This window comes from Piliocolobus tephrosceles, chromosome 6, assembly GCF_002776525.5.
Source record: "Piliocolobus tephrosceles isolate RC106 chromosome 6, ASM277652v3, whole genome shotgun sequence".
NCBI classification, from domain to species: Eukaryota; Metazoa; Chordata; class Mammalia; order Primates; family Cercopithecidae; genus Piliocolobus; species Piliocolobus tephrosceles.
Window position 1 is genome coordinate 118,477,429 of NC_045439.1, and position 23,715 is coordinate 118,501,143.

A 23,715-nucleotide genomic window follows, 5' to 3' on the forward strand; every position below is an offset into this window, starting at 1 on the left:
TTAAAGGCCTCTGTCAGCTAAATTAAATAAAAAATTGTGTAAAAAAATAGTAGCAGATTGACAGGTTATTTTATAAACCTAGAAGAGTTTTGGGCTGTAACTACCACAGTTTTCAAAAGAAATTCTGCCCAGTCTTATTATATAAGTAGAGAAAAAATGAAACAAAAAACAAAGGAGTTCTTAGATATAGCTAAGTTGCCTTTTTTTAGAGGTTAATTTTCCCCTACTACTGACTTTCGACATACCTTTTTTATCAGAGGACTCATAATGTTCAGTGCTTAGAACTGATGATTTACTCAACACAAAAGATTACTTAAGGTAAATGTCAGCCCCAGAGAACTTCAGTTCAGGCCTATAGCAGCAATGATATTATAACGATGATGTATATCCATGTGTGGTGTTAAGAACAGATCCTGGAGCCGGACTAACTGAGTTCAAATTTCAGCTCTGAAAAGTAATTTCACTGTTCTCTGCTTTAATTGTCCTCATCTTTCAAATGTGAATTTTATTAGATACCTAGCTCGTGTGGTTGTTTTGAATATTAAATGAATTAATATATGTTAAGTGCTAATAAAATAACAGAAAGTATTACAAATTTTGGTTTAGACAACTATCCTAAATGATAACTTATACCCTATCATGAGTAAATATACCCTATTCATCAATTCAGGGTATAAAATATACCCTATCCATGAATTCAGTAGAATGGTGACCAAGAGTGTTTGTGTTTTTGATTTTGTTTTGTGTATTTTGAATCTCATCTTTAAGCTCATATATCTACAGCTAACACTTCTCATGGTTTTTGATTAGATAGACAGAGATGAAATGCATTATACATGTACCATTGCCACCCCTAGATCCAAGATTATCTTGAATGGCTAACCTATGGCCTAAAGTCCCTGACTGCGTGAAATAACACTGAACTTTTTTGCTGCATAGTGCTAATATGTCATTGTCCAGCTTTTAGCCAGCCCCTCTCAGAGGATTTGTACTCCCACGAATACAATTTTCACATTCATAAGCTTCATTTCTAGATAATTAATGACAGTCTTACTACCACTCCAGTTTAAATAGCGCATGTGCACCCTGCTGAGAAACTCTTTATTTGGGCATAGAAATTAATGACTCAGACCATTTTATTTCTTCCAAGTGCAAGGGTCTATGAGAAATAAAAGAATGATCCTGACAGACAAAGTAAGTTATAGTATCGTACTGCTATAGAATATTTCATAAAGCTTCTGTTGTCTTAGTGCAGATGCCTCCAAGAGTTCGCTGTAATTGCTGTAGAAGAGTTGAGGGCAGAAAAATGAGATTCATTCTAGATGTGAAAATTAAGAATATCTTGTTAGACATAGAATTTGGCAAGCATACAAAAGACATTTTAATCGCTTTAGAAGAGTAGACAGGTAATGTTGATAAAAATAAGATCTTATATTTCATGTTATTTCTCTAAAGCAGCATTTTGACTCAATGTTATTTGGAGTGGAGTCAAATAGATAGATTCTACAAAAAGAAAATTCTTCCTCCAGGCTCCAGGCTCAGAGTAAGCTCAAAGCAGTGGCTAAAATATTGTACAATACCATGAGGTTAGTTGTTACTTTGAGCTGTGAACAATATTGTATCAAAAGCCAAAGAAACTATGTCATCTTTGCTATTTCAACTTTCTCTTTTGGCCTTCAATTAGGTTTAAAGTAAAGAGAATGAAGTAGAATTTTAATAGGAGTTATTATTTCTTGTTATAGGAATACAAGATTGAGTGAAAAACAAACAAAAAAAAACATTGAAATGAGGAAATTACAGTTCCAAGCCATGATTTCAAACTCCTTACACTGTATTAGGCACATTTTTAATGCTAGTTATTTTACCTGGAACATGGCAATTCTATAACTTATAATATTCTATGTCTATATTCTATTCTATTTTTATAATTATAGTATTCAATATTGTAATTCTATAATAATGAGTCTGTAACATTTATGTGGTTCTATTGTATACTAGGTATTGTCATTAGTCCTTTTAAGAGCTACAGTGAGGATTAAATAATTGATATGACTAACCTTGGATAATCATAGAATCTATACATTTATTACTCGGTACCTATGATTACCATCTTCCTCCACATCATCTGGTCTGGTTATGTTTGTTTTGAGCCTATGAAAATAGATGCGAAATAAAGTATTTAAGTTTTGAAAAATCTGCGTTCTAGAATGGTGGTGCTCATACCAATTTCCATATACAAATATCTAACAACATTCCTAATGATACCATTAAACTATTCTAGTATAATCTTATGACTTATTTGTTTAAGAGTTGCAATGTTACAAAATTAGCCTCACTTATTTTTTGCTGTGATTTTTTTCTTACATTGTGATTATTTTAATTTGCAACAGAAAGTTATATGAGTAGAATTTTAGTGTGAATAAGAGATCATTTAGTTTTTTAAAATGTCATTTGACAATTTGACAATGTAAACAGGAAGTAAAGAATAGATTTTGACAAAAGGAGGTACAATTGTAGTTCAGCTGTTAACAAAAGCTTTGTACCTTGTTCCTAAAAAATAAATACAAATTTTAAATTCACAATAATTTCAATGATTTATGATGGTATAAATGACTTTTATTTTGCATCTCTGAATTAGAATGGAAAAATATCTACATATACATATGTTTGTATATACATTAAAATTAAGTATGTAATTTTACTATTTAAAATATAAGCTTGCTAATTGGTATCTTATGGTGCAGATAAATCTGTTAGTACTACTTGTTTTGGTGGACATAATGAGAAATTTTTCATTGGCTCCTTCTCCAAATATCAATTAACATATTTTGAGAACACCCTGTTTTTGAAGTAATTTTATGAGTCTCAATGCAGATGTCTAAAAAGTTTAGGCAGTTTCCAGAATTATATGGTTGTGCTGAAGATATATATATATTTTAATAGGAGTATATAGATATATATATATAGATAGATAGATAGATACAAATACAGAGACACACACACACATAGATGATTGCTGACAATGAGTTTCTAATGATCATATAATTTTTGGGTAAAAGAGAATAACTTTCTGCTTCTGGTCTTCATAATAAAAGATAAATCAGGACTAAGAAGTCAAGTGTTTATTATATATGGTATTAATTTTTATTATTTTATTTATTGATTTATCTTCTTTAGGTGTATGCAGAGATGAATGCACTAATTGTTCAAAATAAACAATTTGAATTCAAAGCAAAGTATATTTTTGGAATATCAATTATAACTTATTACAGAGAAATGATAATATAAAATGCCAACTTTCTAATTTATTTGTTTTGCTTTTGTGACTCTCAGTCTTCCTTTTAAGAACATAGTGTATATTTTAGGTAAGTCCAGACAGCAGCCAGCTCTACATTTTGGTTTAAAATCCAGGTTTATAATGACTTCATCTTTCAGCCAGCCAAAGGCTAGTACCTTGTGTCTGCCATCGTGCATATGCTCTCCTCAGCTCCTGACTGAGAAAACATGCCTGCCAGCACTTCCCTGCCTGAGATTATATTAAAAATCCATACCTGTGCTAGCAGCATGAGTTCAAGTTGATTATTGTTCTAGATCTGTGACTTCCCATTCATCCTCCTAAAGATACAAATGGTTGTTTTTCAATAGACCACATACATAGGAATGATTATGAAGGCAAGATTTAGTAACAATAATATACATAGTACTCTAATAGGATTGAATTGGAACACCCACATTAAACTCTCTTAAAATATGTGGAGCAGAACACACGAGAGAAAGCAAAAGAACAAGCGCACATAGCAGAGCTGCGAGTTGCATACTCTGTGCATACTAATACCGTCGCATCAACATTACTAAGGCTTCCGGGTAACGTTTGCCACATCATATTGTGATGTGCATTTGTTTCTATATTTTACTCTAAAAGGCAAAATAACTCCATATGATGACGGAGGGAGCACACACACAAAATTCCCTCTCAGAAATAATAAAAGTGGTTGCAGGTAATTCAAATGTGTACTGTTTTAAAAGGTACCTGCCTAACACTTTAAGTTGGCAAAGCATCTTGGAAGGCTGTTAAATCCATATTTACATTATTTGAATTGTGACCCTAGCTTAACATTTCCACTGTGGGAGACATCTTTCATTTAACAGGCAGCAGCCTATTCAGTTTTTGAGAGCTTAATCGATACATGGTTCAGGCTTTCTACTGAACCAAAATCTAAATGCCTACCCATAGGTTTTGGTAGCCAACATCAATATCCAACTGCTGTTTCGCACAACATGGCTTCAAAGGCTGTGTAACTCACATCATGTTACTGCACCTATGTCTTTTTAAAGCCAAGTTCCTCTAGGGCCTCTCATTATAGCTCATATTTCAAGGTATCTTTCACCAACAATGAATTGTATTAATCAAACTCATGTTTTTTGCTTGTGCTTCACTTTATTGCACTTCACAAATGATACATTTTTTCACAAATCGAAGGTTTGGGGCAATCTTGCATCAAGCAAGTCTATTCATTCTATTTTTCCAACAATGTGCTCACCTGGTGTCTCTATTTGACATTTTAGTAATTATCACAACATTTCACACTTTTTAGTTGTTGTTATTATTATTATTTTAAATATTTTAACTTTTATTTTAGGTTCATGGGAATATGTGCAGATTTGTTCTTTAGGTAAATTCTCGACTCGGGTTTGATGTACAGATTATTTTGTCACCTGAGTAGTAAGCATAGTACCCAACAATTTTTTTTTCCTGAACCTCACCCATCTCTCATCCTCCTCCCTCAAGCACACCCCAGTGTCTGTTGTGCTGCTCTTTCTGTCAATGTGTTCTCATTATTTAGCTCCCAGTGATAAGTGAAAATATGCAGTATTGAGTTTTCTGTTCCTGTGTTAGCTTGCTAAGGATAATGGCCTCCAAGTTCTATCCATGTTGCTGCAAAGGACAGATCTCATTCTTTTTTATGGCTGCATAGTAATTCATGGTGTATATGTATTGTATTTTCTTTTTCCAGTCTGCCACTGATGGGAATTTAGGTTGAATCTTGGGTATCTATTACCTAAATTACATATAAAAGCAGAAAAGAGGCCAGGCGCGGTGGCTCAAGCCTGTAATCCCAGTACTTTGGGAGGCCAAGACGGGCGGATCATGAGGTCAGGAGATCGAGACCATCCTGGCTAACACAGTGAAACCCCGTCTCTACTAAAAAATGCAAAAAACTAGCCGGGCGAGGTGGCGGGCGCCTGCAGTCCCAGCTACTTGTGAGGCTGAGGCAGGAGAATGGCGCAAACCCGGGAGGCGGAGCTTGCAGTGAGCTGAGATCCAGCCACTGAACTCTAGCCTGGGTGACAGAGCGAGACTCCGTCTCAAAAAAAAAAAAAGCAGAAAAGAAATATGACAAATAGAACATGAAAGTTAAACAGTATCTTTTCAGGTTCAGTGACATAAATATTCTTATTATCTAAAGGTATAGAGTCCAGTGTTTTATTTCCTATAGCGCTTTTATAGCAAAAAACTTTGCAGAATTAGATAGACCAGATTGAGGCCCTGGTCTTACATCCTTTTAGCTAGGTAAACTTGAGCTTTGGAATTTTCAGATTCAGATCTTGTAGGCAAATAAGATTTCTTTGATATTACTTGAGGATGACAATGTCTATTTTGCAGATTATTATGGTAATGAATTTATTTATGTGGACTACTTTGGGATATTTTAAAACTATGTACAGACCTAGAAAAATTCTCATAATCTTTGCAGAACTGGGGAGGCATACAGACATACAGACATAATACAACTGTAAGAGTTACAGTTTCTCATGCTTCTGTTTTCTAACTGCTCTGGCCACTGTTTTAGAAGGAATGGTGAATATATGGAAAAATTCCTGAAAAAACAAAGTTTTAGAATATTAAATTATTACATATTTCATTCAGAATTTTTTAAAAGGTAAAACCAATGATGGAACATAATTCATGGGATGATCCAGTCCATATTCATCTACCATGATTTAACCATCTTTTTCCCATCTATTGAGGGGAAGGGGAAATGTAGAAATGTAAGATAAATGATCTGCAAAGAGATACACACCAGAGGTATGTGGGAATGTAACTGTGTAGGTCTGCAGGCAAACTAGGTGAAGGAGGAAGGTGGGGAAGAAAGGCATTTAAGATTTATTCTTTCTGTTTTCTTCTCAATTTTAAAGACTGGTGGAACATAATTTTCTCTACAGTAAACCTTCAGTGAAAATCAGTTTCATATTGTGTTAATAATTACTTCATAAAGAGCATTGGAAGCTCTATCATATTTTGATGCTCAAAATAAAACATCATTTTTATAGCTTAATAATCTCATACGGTCAATTAATGTCTCCCCTTCAGACTGATACTTTGAACATTGTTATTAACACTGCTGTCCTGAAACCATCATCAGCTTACAGTGCAGCCAATTTGTTGATAGCTAATAAAGCACAGTGTTCAGGTGCTGCCTGAGGGCAGGATTCAAAATTGTCATATCAATACATAACCACATTTCCTTTTTTTGGAACAAGTTCCATTACTTAAAAATTGTGGTTTCATTTTCTTATTTTTATATCTAGATTTTAATATTATATGCATGCCTATATAAGCATTACATATATTATTCAGTTATGTGTGAGTGTAACTCAAATTTCTTGTCATGTGTATGTGCAGTTTAATATAAGACAGATTATTGATTAGGAAATAGTTAACAATTAATAGTAGACATTGGCCAACCTCAATTACTAAACCAGAAAAAAGTTTATTTAAATTTACGATTGTTTTTTAGTCACTACACAAATCATTTAAAAGAGAATACCACAGATGAAATCTGCAGATCCACTAACTGGTTATCAGTTTATCAAGACTGATTGTGTCCACTGCCCTTCAGAAATCACATGGATTTGTGCATTATGCAGATCTTTTCTAGTCTTCTCCATCTTTTCCCGTCCTGAACTAGAAGTAGAAGTCTATTGAATTTTTCTCTGATACTTTGTTTTGCATTTAATAGAAATACATACACACACTACCCTAGGCTACTCTGCAGTACATTAAAATGTCCTTTTGCTTTCCAGTAATTTCAGATATCCCAACTGAATTTCTCAGTTGAAAAATCAAAGTTCTAATTCTCATGCATCTTTCAACATAAAAAATTTTAATATTGAATTATAATTTGTTGCCAGCACTTTTGTTTGTTTTGTTTTGTTTTGAGACGGAGTTTCACTGTGTTGACCAAGCTGGAATGCAGTGGCCAGATCTCGGCTCACTGAAACGTCCCAGGTTCAAGCGATTCTCCTGCCTTAGCCTCCTCAGTAGCTGGGATTACAGGCAAGCACCACCATGCCCTGCTAGTTTTCGTATTTTTTAGTAGAGATGGGGTTTCGCCATGTTGGCCAGTCTGGTCTCGAACTCCTGACCTCAAGTGATCCTCCCACCTCGGACTTCCAAAGTGCTGGGGTTACAGGCGGAAGCCACCCCATCTGACCCAGCACCCTTAATAAATATATAAATCTTACTCTATTAATTGAACTAAGAACATCTTTATAATCTTCCAAATATCATTTATAATTATTAAACATTAAACCATATTTATTCTGCTTACCAAACTTTGCATCTCCTCAGAATGTCTAAATATTTTGCTATGTGAAAGTTTGAGTGGAAGTTTCAGACAACACATTTTGATGGCAAATGGTGAAATTTCCTGTTGAGAAATATGTTGATTACAAGAAATAAGAGAGACAGTAGATTTTCAAAACCTTTTAAAACTTTATTTCAGATGAATATTCAGAATTATTTTACTTATAGATTGCACTCTTCTAAGGCACTGACATATTTTGACAACTATGTGTTTTTGAAGCAAATTTTGACTGATTTAATAAATGATAGCACAGATCAAAATTTTAAAATTTGCAAAATTCTCAAGATTTCTCAATTGCGTAAAGTCCCATGCTTTCTTTTAATATTGTATACTTATTCTATTTTTAAGGGGTACTTTTTAACAGTTGACTTATTATCAAATAAACTTTCTATAATTTAACAGAACAACATAAACTCTTTCTTTTGTCCTTTCTACCTAGAACATATATATGATGGTTGAGAAAGACATGTATTCTGATCATGAAGAAATAAACACAAGTTAAATATGACTAAGCAGTAAGATGGAAGGACCAGGAACAGTGATGCTAACTTGGAGCCACTATGCAGGCTCTAAACTCCTCTACAATCAGCCTCCCTTGTGAGAAAAATACGTAAGTCACTTTTAAAATAAATAGAAACCTGAACACACTTCTTGGCTGGTTTAAATATTTTTAAAACATTGATGAATTAAACACAAAAATATAGGGAAATCTCATTCTTTATTTTAAATTTTGAAATTTTCTTTACAGAGTATGAGTTACTTAATGCTCTTTCATTCCTGAGTTTACACTGTAAATTAAAGTTGTGTTGGCTTTAAAAAATAACCAATTAAAAATAATGATCTAAATTTATACCTTAATTTTAACTAATGGTATGATCTCTTATTATTTACCTCAGATAAAGCCCAAATGTTTGTAGGTCTACAGTTCTGATTACATACAATGAAATATCTTTCTCATGAATGTAGAATAAGTAGATTATATTTAATGCATTTACTTTTTGAGGAAAAGGAAATCCTTAATAAAATAGCTTCAAATATTTGGTTTTAAAAAATGAGAAAACAAATACATTACAGGCCTTTTGGATTTATTACCAACATGTGAAGACCACAGAAGTTGTCATTCCTGGCCTAATAATAATAATAATAATAATAATAATAATAATAATAGCTATACAAATTGAAAATCAATGACTTTTCTTGAGTACATCAGAAAACTGAGAAAGCAGGGCAAACATCACCATAAAATTGAGAGAAACTGGCACATCAGAGAGTCCTAGCCAAGATCTACTTCCTGAAGCAGAAGTGGCTAGAGCCATAACTTGTATGAACACTTCAGTAGTAATTTTAACTAATTTGTGGAGGCCTAGTATGGATTCGTGTGAGGGAAGAAGCTCATGGGGACAGTTTTCTTACTTCAGACTTGCATGAATTTGGCATCCAGGAACCCACTGGGTCCTAATGGTAAAAAGCTGAAAAAAAAATATTTTTAAAACTAGCAGAGATAGAGGAATAGTAATCATAGTGACATACAAGAGCCTTCTTCAAAACAAAAACATACCTTTTAGGGAAAAGGATATTATCAGAGCCTTATTTTACACCCAGAAGAAGGGCATTGATTCATTTAACCTTTTTTTCTTCCCAGGGAGAAATTCTCCAATTCTTTATTTTATTTTATGTTAAGTTCAGGGGTACATATTCAGGACGTGCAGGTTTGTTACATAAGTAAATGTGTGCCATGGTGAATTTGCTGCACCTACCAACCCATCACTTATATATTAAGCCTAGCATGCATTCTCTATTTTTTCTGATACTCTCCCTCTCTCTGCCCCTGCTAACAGACCCCAGTGTGTGTTGTTCCTCTCCCTGTGTGTATGCGTTCTCATTGTTACACTCATGCTTATAAATGTGAACATGCACATTCTAAGTAGAACATGCAATGTTTAGTTTTCTATTCTTGCGTTACTTTGCTAAGGATAATGGCTTTCAGCTCCATCCATGTCCCTGCAGAGGACTTGATCTCATTTCCTTTTATGGCTGCATAGTATTCCACATTATATATGTATCACATTTTGTTTACCCAGTCTATCATTGATGGGCATTTTGGTTGATTTCATGTATTAGCTATTGTAAATAGTGCTACAATGAACATACACACACATGTATCTTTATAATAAAATGATTTATATTCCTTTGGGTACATACCCAGTAATGGGATTGCTGGGTCAAATGATATTTCTGGTTTTAGAACTTCGAGCAATTGCCACAGTCTTCCACAATGGTTGAACTAATTTACATTCCTACCAATAGTGTAAAAGCATTCCTATTTGTCTGCAACCTCAACAGCATCAGTTATTTCTTCACTTTTTAATAATTGCCATTCTGACTAGTGTGAGATGGTATCTCATTGTGGTTTTGATTTGCATTTCTCCAATGATTAGTGATGTTGAACTTTTTTTTTTGCATGTTTGTTGCCCACATAAATGTCTTCTTTTGAGAAGCGCCTGTTCATGTCCTTTGCCCACTTTTTAATATAGTTGTTTGTTTTTTTTCTTATAAATTTGTTTAAGTTCCTTATAAATTCTGGATATTAGACCTTTGTCAGATGGATAGATAGCAAAATTTTTCTCCCATTCTGTAGCTTCTCTTCTCTGTTCACTCTGATGACAGTTTCTTTTTCTGAGCAGAACTCTTCAATTTAATTAGACCCCATTTGTTAATTTTTGCTTTTGTTGCTATTGTTTTTGTCATTTTTGTCATGAAATCTTTGTCTATGCCTATGTCCTGAATGGTATTGCCTAGATTTTCTTCTAGGGTTTTTATAGTTTTGGATTTTACATTTAAATCTTTAACCTATCTTGAGCTAATTTATAAGGTGTAAGGAAGGGGGTCCAGTTTCAATTTTCTGCATATGGTTAACCAGTTCTTCCAGACCATTAATTAAATAAAAAATCCTTTCCCCATTGCTTGTTTTTGTCAGGTTTGTTGAAGATCAGATGGTTGTAGATGTGTGGTCTTATTTCTGAGTTCTCGATTCTGTTCTATTGGTCTGTGTGTCTGCTTTAGTACCACCGCCCATGCTCTTTTGTTTACATGCTGATTTGGTAGCCTTGTAGTGTAGTTTGAAGTCATGATCCCTCCAGCTTTGCTATTTTTGCTTAATATTGTCTCTGCTATACAGACTCTTTTTTGTCCATATGAATTTTAAAACAGATTATTCTAATTCTGTGAAGAATGTCAATAGTAGTATAAGGGGAATAGCATTGAATCTATAAATTACTTTGAGTAGTATGGCCATTTAAATCATATTGATTCTTTCTATCACTTCCCTTCTTAGCTGTATCCTAGGTATTTTATTCTCTTTGTAACAATTGTGGAATTGGAGTTCATTCATGATTTGGCTCTCTGCTTGTCTGTTGTTAGTGTGTAGGAATCCTTGTGATTTTTGCACATTGATTTTGTATCCTGAGATTTTGCTGAAGTTGTTTATCGGCTTAATAAAGCTTTTGAGCTGAGACAATGGAGTTTTCTAGATAAAGGATCATGTCATCTGCAGAGACAATCTGGCTTCCTCTCTTCTTATTTGAATACCATTTGTTTCTTTCTCTTGCTCGATTGGCCTGGCCAGAACTTCCAATACTATGTTGAATAGGGGTGGTGAGAGAGGGCATCCTTGTCATGTGCCTCTTTTCAATGAAAATGCTTACAGCTTTTTCCCATTCATTATGATATTGGTTGTTGGTTTGTCATAAATGGCTCTTAATATTTTGAGGTATGGTCCTTTAATACTTAATTTGTTGAATTTTAACATGAAGTTTCGTTGAAAGGCCTTTTCTGCATCTATTGAGATAATTATGAGGTTTTTATCTTTAGTTCTGTTAATGCGATGGATTACGTTTATTGATTTGCGTATGTTGAACCAGCCTTGTATCCCGGGGATGAAGCCAACTTGATTGTGGTAGATAAGCTTTTGGATGTGCTGCTGGATTTGGTTTGCCAGTATTTTATTGAGCACTTTTGCACTGATGTTCATCAGGGATATTGGCCTGAAGTTTCCTTGTTTTGTTGTATCTCTGTCAGGCTTTGGCATCAGGATGATGTTGGCCTTATAAAATGAAGTAGGGAGGAGTCTCTCTCTTCAGTCATTTGGAATAGTTTCAGAAGAAATAGCATTGACTCCTCTTTGTACATCTGGCAGAATTATACCATAATTCCATCTGGTCCTTGTCTTTCATTGGTTGATAGGCTATATATCACTGCCTTAATTTCAGAACTTGTTATTGGTCTATTCAGGGATTCAGTTTCCTCCTGGTTCACTCTTAGGAGGGTTGATGTGTCCAGGAATTTATCCATTTCTTCTAGATTTTCTAGCTTATTTGCATAGAGGTGTTTATAGTATTCTCTGATGGTTGTTTGTATTTCTGTAAAGTCAGTGTTGATATGCCCTTTATCATTTTTTATTGTGTCTATTTGATCTTCTCTCTTTTCTTATTAGTCTAGCTAAAGGACTATTTTGTTAATTTTTTTCAAAAAAAAAAAAAAAAAAACAGCTCCTGGATTTGTTGATTTTTTGAAGGGTTTTTCCTGTCTCCGTCTCCTTCAGTTTTGCTCTGATCTTACTTATTTCTTGCCTTCTGCTAGCTTTGGGGTTTGTTTGTTTTTGGTTCTCTAGTTCTTTAAATTGTGATGTCAGGATGTCGATTTGAGATATTTCTAGCTCTCTAATGTGGACATTTAGTGCTATACATTTCCCTCTATGCTGTTTTAGCTGTATCCCAGAGATTCTGGGACATTGTCTCTTTTGTTCCCATTAGTTTCAAATAATTTATTGATTTCTGCCTTAATTTCATTTTTTACTCAGGAGTCATTCAGAAGCAAGTTGATACATTTCCATGTAGTTGTGCAATTTTCAGTTTCTTAATCTTGAGTTCTAATTTGATTGTACTGTGGTCTGAGAGACTGTCATGATTTTAGTTATTTTGCATTTGCTGAGAAGTGTTTTACTTCGAATTATGTGATCAATTTTAGAGTAAGTGCCATGTAGTTCCAAGATGAATGTATATTCTGTTGTTTTGAATGGAGAGCTCTGTAGATATTTATAAGGTTCACTTGATCTAGAGCTGAGTTTGAATCCTGAATATCCTTGTTAATTTTCTGTCTTGATAATTTGTCTAATATTGATAGTGGGGTGTTAAAGTCTCCCACTATTATTATGTGAGAGTCTAAGTCTCTTTGTAGGTCTCTAAGAACTTGTTTTATGAATGTGGGTCCTCTAGAATTGGGTGCATGCGTATTTAGGGTAGTTACCTCTTCTTGATGAATTGAACACTTCACCATTATGTCATTCCCTTCTTTATCTTTTTTTAATCTTTGTTGGTTTAAAGCTTGTTTTCTCAGAAACTAGAATTTCAACCCTACCTTTTTCTGCTTTCCATTTGCTTGGTAAATTTTCCTCCATCTCTTTATTTTGAGCCTATGTGTGTCTTTGCATTTGAGATAGTTCACTTGAATACAGCACAATGGTGGATCTTGTCTCTTTATCCAGTTTGCCGGTCTGTGTCTTTTAATTGGGATATTCAGTCCATTTACATTTAAGGTTAATATTGTTATGTGTGAATTTGGTCCTGTCGTTATGATGCTATCTGGTTGTTTTGCAGACTTGTTATTGTTGTTGCTTCATAGTATCATTGGTCTATGTGTTTCACTGTGTTTTTGTAGTGGCTGGTAATGGTTTTCCCTTTCCATATTCAGTACTTCCTTCAGGAGCTCTTGCAAGGCAGGCTTGGTTGTGCTGAACTCCCTCAGTATTTGCTTGTCTGAAAAGGATTTTATTTCTCCTTTGCTTATGAAGCTTAGTTTGGTGAGATATAAAATTCTGAGCTGAAAATTCTTTTATTTAAGATTATTGAATATTAGCCCCCAATTCTTCTGGCTTATAGGGTGTCTGCTGAGGAGTCCACTGTTATTCTGATGGACTTCCCTTTGTAGGTGACTTGGCCCTTAACAATTTTCCTTCATTTTGACCTTGGAGGTACTGACGATTATGTGTTTTGGGTTGATCTTCTCATGGAGTATCTTACTGAAGTCATCTGAATTTCCTGAATTTGAATGTTGGCCTGTCTTGCTGGGTTGGGGAAATTTTCCTGAATGATTTCCTGAAGTGTGTTTTCCAACTTAGTTTTGTTATCCATATTTCTTTCAGGTACCTCAATTAGTTGTAGGTTCAGTCTTTTTTATGTAATTCCATAGTTCTCTGATTTTTTTTCATTCCTTTTCAGTTTTTTTCTCTAATCTTATCTGCCTTTCTTATTTCAGCAAGATAATTTTTGAGCTCTGTGATTCTTTCCTCTGCTTGGCCTATTTGGTTATTTATACTTGTGGTTGCATTGTGAAGTTCTCGTATTGTGTTTTTTAGGTCCATCAGGTCATTTATGTTCCTCCGTAAACTGGTTATTCTGGTTAACAGCTTCTATAATGTTTTCATGGTTATTAGCTTCTTTGCATTGTTTTAGAACATACTTTAGCTCAGCAAAATTTGTTATTACCCACTTTCTGAAGCCTATTTCCCTCAGTTCATCCACCTCAAGTCTCCACCCAGTTCTGTGCCCTTGCTGGAGAGGTGTTGCAATCATTTGGAGAAGAGACATTCTGGCTTTTTGAGTTTTCAGCATTTTTGCATTGATTCTTGCTCATCTTCGTGAGTTTATCTATCTTCAATCTATCTTCGTGAGTTATCTTTGAGGCTGCTGACCTTTGGAAGGGGTTTTTGTGGGGTCATTTTTGTGGATGTTGTTTTGTTGTTGTTTTCTGTTTGTTTTTCTTTTAACAGTCAGACCCTCTTCCTTAGGGTTGCTGCAGTTTGCTGGGGGTCCACTCCAGACCCTATTCACTTGGTCCCTCCCCCACCTGGAGTTGTCACCAGTGAAGGCTGCAGGACAACAACGATGGCTGCCTGCTCCTTCCTCTGGGAGTTCCATCCCAGGGGGGCACTGACGTGATGCCAGCAGGAACACTCCTGTATAAGGTGCCTGGAGACCCTGTTGGGGATCTCAATCAGTTAAGGAGTATGTACAGGATCAGGGACCACTTAACAAAGCACTCTGGCTGCCCCTTGGTAGAGAGGGTGCACTGCACTGGAGGGAATCTCCCTTGTCCAGACTGTCCAGACGATTCAGAGCCAGCAGGCAGGAAAGACTCAGTCTGCTGAACCGCAGAGACTGTGGCTGCCCCTCCCTCCCCACAGGAGTTCTGCCCAGGAAGATCAGAGTTCTGTCCATAAACCTCTGTCTGGAGTTGGTGAGATTCCTACAGCAGGGGCCCCACCCCATGAGTTAGGGATGGATCAAGGTTCCTCCTAAAAAAGCAGTCTGACCATGATCTGCCACAGATGCTGTGCTCCTGGTGTAAACCTCCCTTGTCTCCCCAGCACCACCAGTGGAAAAGAGCCAACTGGAGCCACAGTGATGGCAACCATCCCTTTCCCTGGGAACTCAGTCATCTTAGACAGTCTCCAGCCTGCTGCCACTGACCACAGCCTGAGCAGTGATGAAAGTCCGCACAGCTCTGTGCTTGGCACCCAAGGCTCTGGTGGTGCGGGCTCACAAGGGGGTCTCCTGATCTGTGGGTTGCACAGATCCATGGAAAAAGCATGGTTTCTCAGTAAAGGTGGCACACCCACTCACTGCCTCCCTTGACTGGGGGTGGGAGTGCCCCTTGCCCCGTGCAGCTCCCAAATGAGGCATGGCTCCACCCTGCTTTTCCTTGTTCTCTGTGGGTTATGCCAATCACCTAGTCAGTCCCAGTGAGAGAATCTGGATACCTCAGATGAATGTGCAGAATATACTCGCTGTTTTGTTCTTCTAGGTGGGAGTCACAGACCACAGCTGCTTCTAATTGGCCATCTTGGCACCTCCCCATTTAACCTTTTTTTCTCATCTATAGGGGATGAAGGATGAAACTGTTCCAAAGAATATTTTATAAACCAATTAAGGGAGAAAATAAAATTCAACTAGTCTTGCAGAATAATTTGTGGCAATCATGAAATCCACTTCCCAATTTGGCCCACTTCCTTGTAGCTAGTTGCTGCTTACTCCCCCAGGATAGTGTAGCACTTGTCACAAGACTGTGTTCCTTTTCTTTTCTGTAGATAAAATCGAAGGCATGTGAGATGATATGCTTTCTGTTTGAGTTTCTCCTTTATGTTAGGCATACTGATAAAACTGTTGATGCCAGTTGATCTGAAGGGCCCACCCAGCAAAGAGCCGGCTCATGGAAGAACGCAGTTTTCACATCGTGATGATTTAATCTTCCTTGACCTGACCAATCAACAACTCCAATTCTCCAGACCCTGGCCCACCGCAATCCCCTTAACAACCCTTGCCCAGAACCCCTCAAGCAGACAGATTTGAAGGTTGAGGTTCTTTCCATCTCTTTGCCCACTGGCCTTGTGATTATTAAACCCCTTTTCTGCTGCAAATTATGGTATCTCAGTGTATTGGTCTATTTCTGCTCAGTGAGCATATGAATCTGGCAGTCCTGTAATAGGGACAAAAGATAAACTACTGGCAAAACAGTTGTAAAAGTCATAACCTAAGACATAGGACCACTGAAAGACTGATTATTCAATCAGAACACTATAGAACATATTTTTCTAACTTATAGTATAAAATTTAAACCAACATGACTCCAATATAAGGGGATAGACAGAAGAGCTACAAGGAACAGACACTGTTTGAAGATGAGTACTTAAGGAAACCCAAAGTTAACAGAGGAGACAAAAACAAGGACACTGGAGAAATTTGAAATCTTCAGAAACTTGAGCTATAACAAATATTAAATGGAGTCTAACTCCAAGACAGATTACCATATATCCTCAGTTTAACTTTATCTCAGTATCAATTATCTCGGCATCAATTTATCTCAATATCTATTATCAATACAACATGTCTGGCTCTCAGCAATGGCAAAAAAAAATTACAAAACATGGTAAAAGGCAAGGAAAAAAAATCACAATCTAAAGAGACAAGATGATCATCAGAACAAGACTCAGTGATGATGATGCATATTTTGGAAATAGCAATCAAGAAATTTTGCATAACTGTGATTAAGATGTTAAAGATACTAGTGGAAAATGTAGAAAATATTCAAGAAAAGATTATTAGTGTAAGCAGAGAGATGAAAATTCTAACAAAGAACCAAAAGAAAAGGCTAGAAAATAAAATAACTCCAATAGAACTTTTTAAAAATGCTTTCAATTGTTTCATTAGTAGACCAGACATGTTTGGGGAAAGAATTAGTGAAACTAAAGATAGGTCAAAAATACTTTTTAAAACAAAGTGTCAAAAGAAAATAAATGAAAAAAAAAAATGAAGAACATTTAAGATCTGCTGGGCAGTTTCTAAAGTTGTACAAAATAGGTAACTGGAATAGCAGAAAGAAGAGAAAGAGATAAATGAGGAGAATCTATCTAAATGAGTAATGGTCAAGAAATTTTAAAGCATAATGACATGAAACAAACCACCGATCCAGGAGGCTCAGAAAATATCATTTATGACAAACAACAAAACTACAGCACCAGACATAGCATTTCCTATCTGTACAATAAAATAAAATAAATCAATAAATAGACAAAGAGAAAATCTTGAGAGAATCTGGAATGAAATCTACATTCTTTGTAGAGAAAAAAGGGCAAGAATTTCAGCCCACTTCCAGTAAGAAACCAGGCAAGCCAGAAGAGAGTAGAGGGAAATGTTTAAAGTGTTAAAGGAATAAATGCACCAACTTATAATTCTGTATCTAGCAAAATTATACTTCAAAAGCAGAAGAGAAATCAGAATTTACCAGATAATAAAACACAAAGGAAATATAGTGCCAGAAAACTTTCCTGCAGATGTGTTAAAAGAGGCTATTCATGGAGAAGGGGAATGATATAGGTCAGAAACTTGTATTTACAATAAGAAAGCAAGTGTGTTGAAAAAGGAAAAAAAATGACAGAAAAATAAAACGTTTTATTCTTCTTATTCTAAATTTATGTAAAGTATATGTTTGTTTAAAGTAATGTTAGTAAATGTGTTGGGCAATTACAGCATGTGGGTAAGTGAAATGACTGATGGTAATGTTACAAAAGATTGGAAGAATGAACTGGGACTCTTCTATTAAGGTATCTGAACTATATATGAACTGGTGGAGTGCTATTTGAAGGTGATCTTAGATTAGTAACAAATGTGTATTGGATACTCTGGGGAAACCACTAGAATAGTTAGAAAAGAAAGTATGCTTTACATGTTATGAGTGACATTAGGTTTGATCATGGATTTTTAGATATACTATTAATACCAAAAGTTCTAGTTACAAAAGAAAAAAATGATGTTAGAGTTTGTAAAATTTAAAATGGAATTTTCTGCTCTGTGAAAGACTCCAGAGAGTTAAAAGACAAGTCACAAACTAGCAGAAAATATCTGCAAATCATATAGCTAATAAAGTACTGATATCTACACTACGAATAACTCTGAAAAGTGAATAATAAGAAAGCAAACAAGCCAATTACAAATGTGCATAGAATCTGAAAAGACACCTCACCCCTGCCCCCAAAATACCCATGGCAACTAGCATATAAAAACATGCTCAACAGCATTTTTTTTTTTTCTTTAGAGAAACACAAATTAAAACAATTGTGTTACTACCACACATCAGTTAGAATGGCTTAAATCCATGAACTGAAGTACTTCAAATTCTGGTGAAAATGTAGAGCAATAGTAGCTGTTTGCTGAAGGGAATTTTCAACATGGTACCGATACACTGGAAGACAGGTTGGCAGTTTCTTACAAATCTATACATCGTCTCACCATGCTCTTCAGCTATCATGCTTCTATATATTTATCCTAGTGATTTGACAATTTATACCACATAAAAATGTGAATGTTTATCAGAGCTCTTTTTTATAATTATCAAAAACTGACGGCTGATGGCAACCTACATGGCCTTAAACCTTAAATTGATAAACTGTGGTACACCCAGAAAAGAAGAAAGACATATAAATCTACAGGAATAAATAAATGAATATTCAATATTTATTGCTCTGTGAAAGAAATTAGTCTGCAAATGCCCCATACCAAATGTTTGTAACTATATGACATGGTAAAAAAGGAAAAGCAATATAGTAAACAAGATTAGTGCTTCCAGAGGTGAGGGGAGAGGAAGTAGGCTTAAATTATGTGAAACAAGAAAGAAAATTTTTTTTTACTATACTGAAACTATTTTTTATGATATTGAAATGGCGGACATAACAGTATGCATTTCTCAAAATCCATAGAGTTTTTGAGCTTGAGGGGGAAGCATTAATTTATTCAACTTGAAAAAAACCTATCATTTAGGAAGTAGAGGGATTGCACGATGGAATGCAGTGTGACAAAATATTATAATTGTATTGAAAATGTATGAAACAACCTCACTGAGGTGGGTAGGGAAAACGTGCTGAAATAAGGAACTTCAAAAATGAGAGGAGACTGTAAAATTAAAGGTGAAAGGAAGTGTATACAAGCACAGTGCTCTGGTTAATAAAGTTGTTTCTCATGGAGGTGTGGCTTAACATTTCTGATACCACTATATATGTACACTGTGAATCAACAACTAAGAAAATGAGTAATGAATGGTGGATGGAAACAAGTAGAGGGTTATTCTTGATATTCTCCTCAACTTTAATTAATTAGTAAATGAATTAGCAAGTCCCTAATGACCGTTAGAGTCTGGTGAAGGAGATGAATAAACAGCTGACTATTAACAGAATAATATAATATGGTGTTTATTATAAACAAAGGGCTATGTGAGTGTGGACCAAGAGACTGTTATTTTCAACTTTTTTCTAAAACTTTCTTGACAAAGTTGGCATTTCTACCTTACCTTAAATAGTAATCAGGAGTTAGATAAGTTGACATGACACATTTTTCATGCAGAAAATATTACACACGATGGCATGGAGTTTCAAAATTTCCGGTTATAGGGAAATTGCAGGCTGCTGAAAAATTCAGGTTGCCAAAAGGAATACAATATGATGCAAGATATTTGATTTTGGGCAAAAGTAATTTTAACTTCTATTTTGCAGTCTATGGAGAATGGACAACATTGAGGTGTGACACCAAGGCTTAGGGGTAACAGAAGCCTTGGTGTCCCCATCTTTGAAAAATAAATAATAATAATTATCCCATTTAAATATTAAAAATTAAATAGGTTAGTGAATGCAAAGTATGCCATATGAATTCTGGCAAATATGTTCAAAATAAATTGTAACTTTGATTATTAAAATATATGTATACACACACATACATATATATGTATGTGTATGTGTATGTGTATGTGTATTTGTGTATAACAGAATTAATTGTATATCATCATTGAAGTAAAAGAATGGGAAGAAAAAAATACTTTAATGGGTATCCAAATAGGAAAAGACTGTATACATATAGTCTTGCATATATATATATATATATATTTATATTTATATATATATTTATATAAATATATATATATACAGACACACATATACACACACATATAAATAAAATATATATGTATGTATCAATACACACACACACATATTCTCATGGGGATAACCAGAAAGATGGCTACAAAAATATAACCCTCTTAGTTTTATATAACCTTTTATAAATATATAAAACTAAGAGAAGGAAGGATGCCTTCTGAAACTTAAGCATTGTAAAATAATCTAAGGGGTGTAAAGTCAGAGGATTTTACTCTGCTGGGACTGAATTCATTAACATAGTTATAGAAAGAGTCTGTCAATGAAAGGAGAATTAGTTGCCTACGGAAACTGAGCTACAGATGAATCTTTAAGGCATAAATATCTTTTCCATCTAAGTAGAAGTCCAATTCCTGACATAGGAAGTCTGGGCAAGTGAAATTGCCAATTAAATTGGTAAGCCTTCCTACAATAAAAATAAAAGCATGTACCCATTTATATTAGCTTGACAGTGTTAAATATTCTAAACATCGAACTTTATTTTTCTGATCTAATACATACTCAGCTATCATATGACTACATTTTGTTTTCCCATACAGGTGTGCGTTTGGGTGGAAAGTATGTGCTGTTTATGCTGAAGTAAGAATTTTATTTTATATAACATAGTTCTTGTTATAAATTAATAAACTGACATTCTGATTGTTTGTTGTCATTGTGTGTTGAATTGTGTTTCCAGAATGAAATCCTAATCCCAATACTTGTGAATGTGACCTTATTTGGAAATAGATTATTGCAGATGTTGTCATTTTGAAACAGGGTTATATTAAAATGGGATGGGCCCTAATTCAATGACTGGTTTCTTTATAAAGTAGGAAAACATGGGCACAGAGAGACATAAAGAAATATAGGGAAGAAGGCCATGTAATGACGGAGGCAGACAGTGGGGTGATGCAGGTACAAATCAAGGAACACAAAAAATTGCTGGCAACCACCAGAAACTAGAAGAGAGACGTGGAACGGACTTTAAGTCAGAACTTTTCAGAAGGAACCAATCTTGCCAGCACCTTGATTTCAGGCTTCTAGCTTACAGAGATATGAGACAATAAATGTTTGTTTTTTTTTTTTTTTTTTTTAAGCCACCTATATTGTGGTACTTTGTTATGGCAGCCCTAGAAAGCTCATACAATAGTCCAAAGAAAATAAATTATCTCCCTGTAGGCTAAAACTTTAAAATAATTTTTTTTTTTCCTCGGAGGCTTTTTCTTTCATGTGTTGGTTTTGGTTTCTACACAATAGATCAAACATCTTCACTGATAATTTTCTTAGATATTATCTTTGGAAACATTTTTCAAAGGACTCATGGAAATCTGTACTCTATGCTGATTGACTATTTCCATGTAAATAATTTGATATTTTTCATAGTAATTACTGGCTGTTGCTGTGCTATTCCTATTGTCTTGAATGTTGTGTATATAGCATGAAATCCCAACTTTTATTGAAGTAGGATATATATAACTCTTCTATGGTTGTCTTCAAGCTGGAGCCTGTTAGCACTGCAGGGCACCATGTGTGCATGTGTGTGTGTGTGTGTGTGTGTGTATGAGAAATGTGGAGATATGTCTTTAATTCAATTCTTTAGCTGCTAACTAAATTAGAGTTCTTATTATTGTTTTAGTCAGGATATAATGAAATATATCATCAATAAAAAGTTAAAGGAACAAGGTGAATCAGTCTAATGGGAGAATCTAAATCTTCCCAGGGATCTATTTAAATCCATAGAAACAGTACCAGTTGATAGGTAACAGTAGGGGATTAAAGACTGAAGCAGTTTGCTGTGGGCTATGAATGACCTGATCCCTTAATCCATCTGTCTTTTTATATGAGAATGTTATGCTAATTAGCTGAGTAAATTGTTTCCTGATGACATTAATTTTGTGCCTTTTTGTTATTCTAGGCTTTGACTTTCACTGTGATAAAAATATACTAAGGGGCATTTTCAATTTAGATGGTTCCTATCCTGATAAATTCCAACACAGCAATGTTGTGGGGGAAACGTGTATAAATAGGAAACTTAATCAATCCTGAGGATAGACATAGATGACTTTAGCTTCCTATATAATCGTTCCCTTTAGCTTCTAAAGCATTGCATTAACACACTTGAAATGTTAAAACATAATTCAAGGAGAATTTTAGCAAATGCAATTTTCATTGCCCCATTTTCTTTGGAGAAAATCAAGACTTGAATATTAACATGGAGGAAGTAATGGAACAGAGATAGTCGTGATGTGAAATCTTATTAGTAAACAAGAGCCGCATCTGAAAAAATATTGTCATTAAAGGCTATGTAGTAGTTAATTGAGTTTGATATGAAATTTAGTGCTGGAAAGTTAATGACTAATGCAGCTATTTCACAGAGCTTGGTTACTGCAGGCTCCATAATGATCTCCTTTTGCTTTGGAGCAACAATGAAATTAACCTCTCTTTTGTCCTGCAGGTGTTGTGTTCTGATAATGCATATCCTTTACAAGTTTGGGTAAATTATTTGCTTTGCATGTAAATTAACTCCAAAGCTGAATCAATATTAGAATAATAAAAATGTAGAGAATATTTTTATTCCAAGGAAGCAAAGATTTATAGCAAAATATGTCCAAATCCTAGATGCAATTTCAGAAGGATAGATTTAAAAATATTTATCTTACTCCAAATAGAAAAAGGAGAAAGAAAAAAGGAAAAAATACATACAATTGAGAGAAAGGAGGAATAGTTTTGAAAAATACAATATTATGTTATTAATGTTACATTAGGGAGAAAACAATTGAGAATTGATACACTTGTTTTTCAGTATAAAAACAAAAAGATGGCACTTACTTAACAATTCTTAAGTGATGTCTTCTGAGCTCCACTTTATTGGGTATGTATTGTTCCTAAGCTAAAATCTAATTTCAAAATATTAAGTATTATAGCTATAGTGTTGTCTCAGTCTGTTTTGTGTTGCTATAACAGAACACCTGAGACTGGGTAATTTATAAAGGAAAAAGGTTTATTTAGTTTATGGTTCTGGTGGCTGCAAAGTCCGAGACTATGGCGTTGGCATCTGTTGAGCTTCTGATGAGAGCCACATGCTATGTCACAACAAAGCAGAGAAACAAAATGGAAATCAGGCAAAACATTGCTTTATAAAAGAGGCAACTTTCTTTAGAATGACCAGCTCTTATAAGAACTAATCCATTATCATGAAAAATAACCCAGTTTCACCAGAAAGTTATTAATTTATCTTAATGACCTAATCACCTCTTCAAAGCATGATCTCCTAATACCTTACAGGGGAAATTAAATTACAACATGAATTCTGGGGAGAGCAACCCATGTCCAAACTATAGCTAAAGACCCCAAATTTACTTAGACTCGGGGATTAATAATCATGCGTCATTGCCAATAAGCATTTTCTTTCTTTTGCACTTCCAAAGAGTTTTTTCACCACATATTTTCCTCTATGTTTTTCTTTCTCTAGTATTTCTTTCTCTAAAAATTTGTGCTTGTGTAAATAATTTACAAATGCAACTTTTTTTCTTCTTGGAAATAATAGCTAAATTC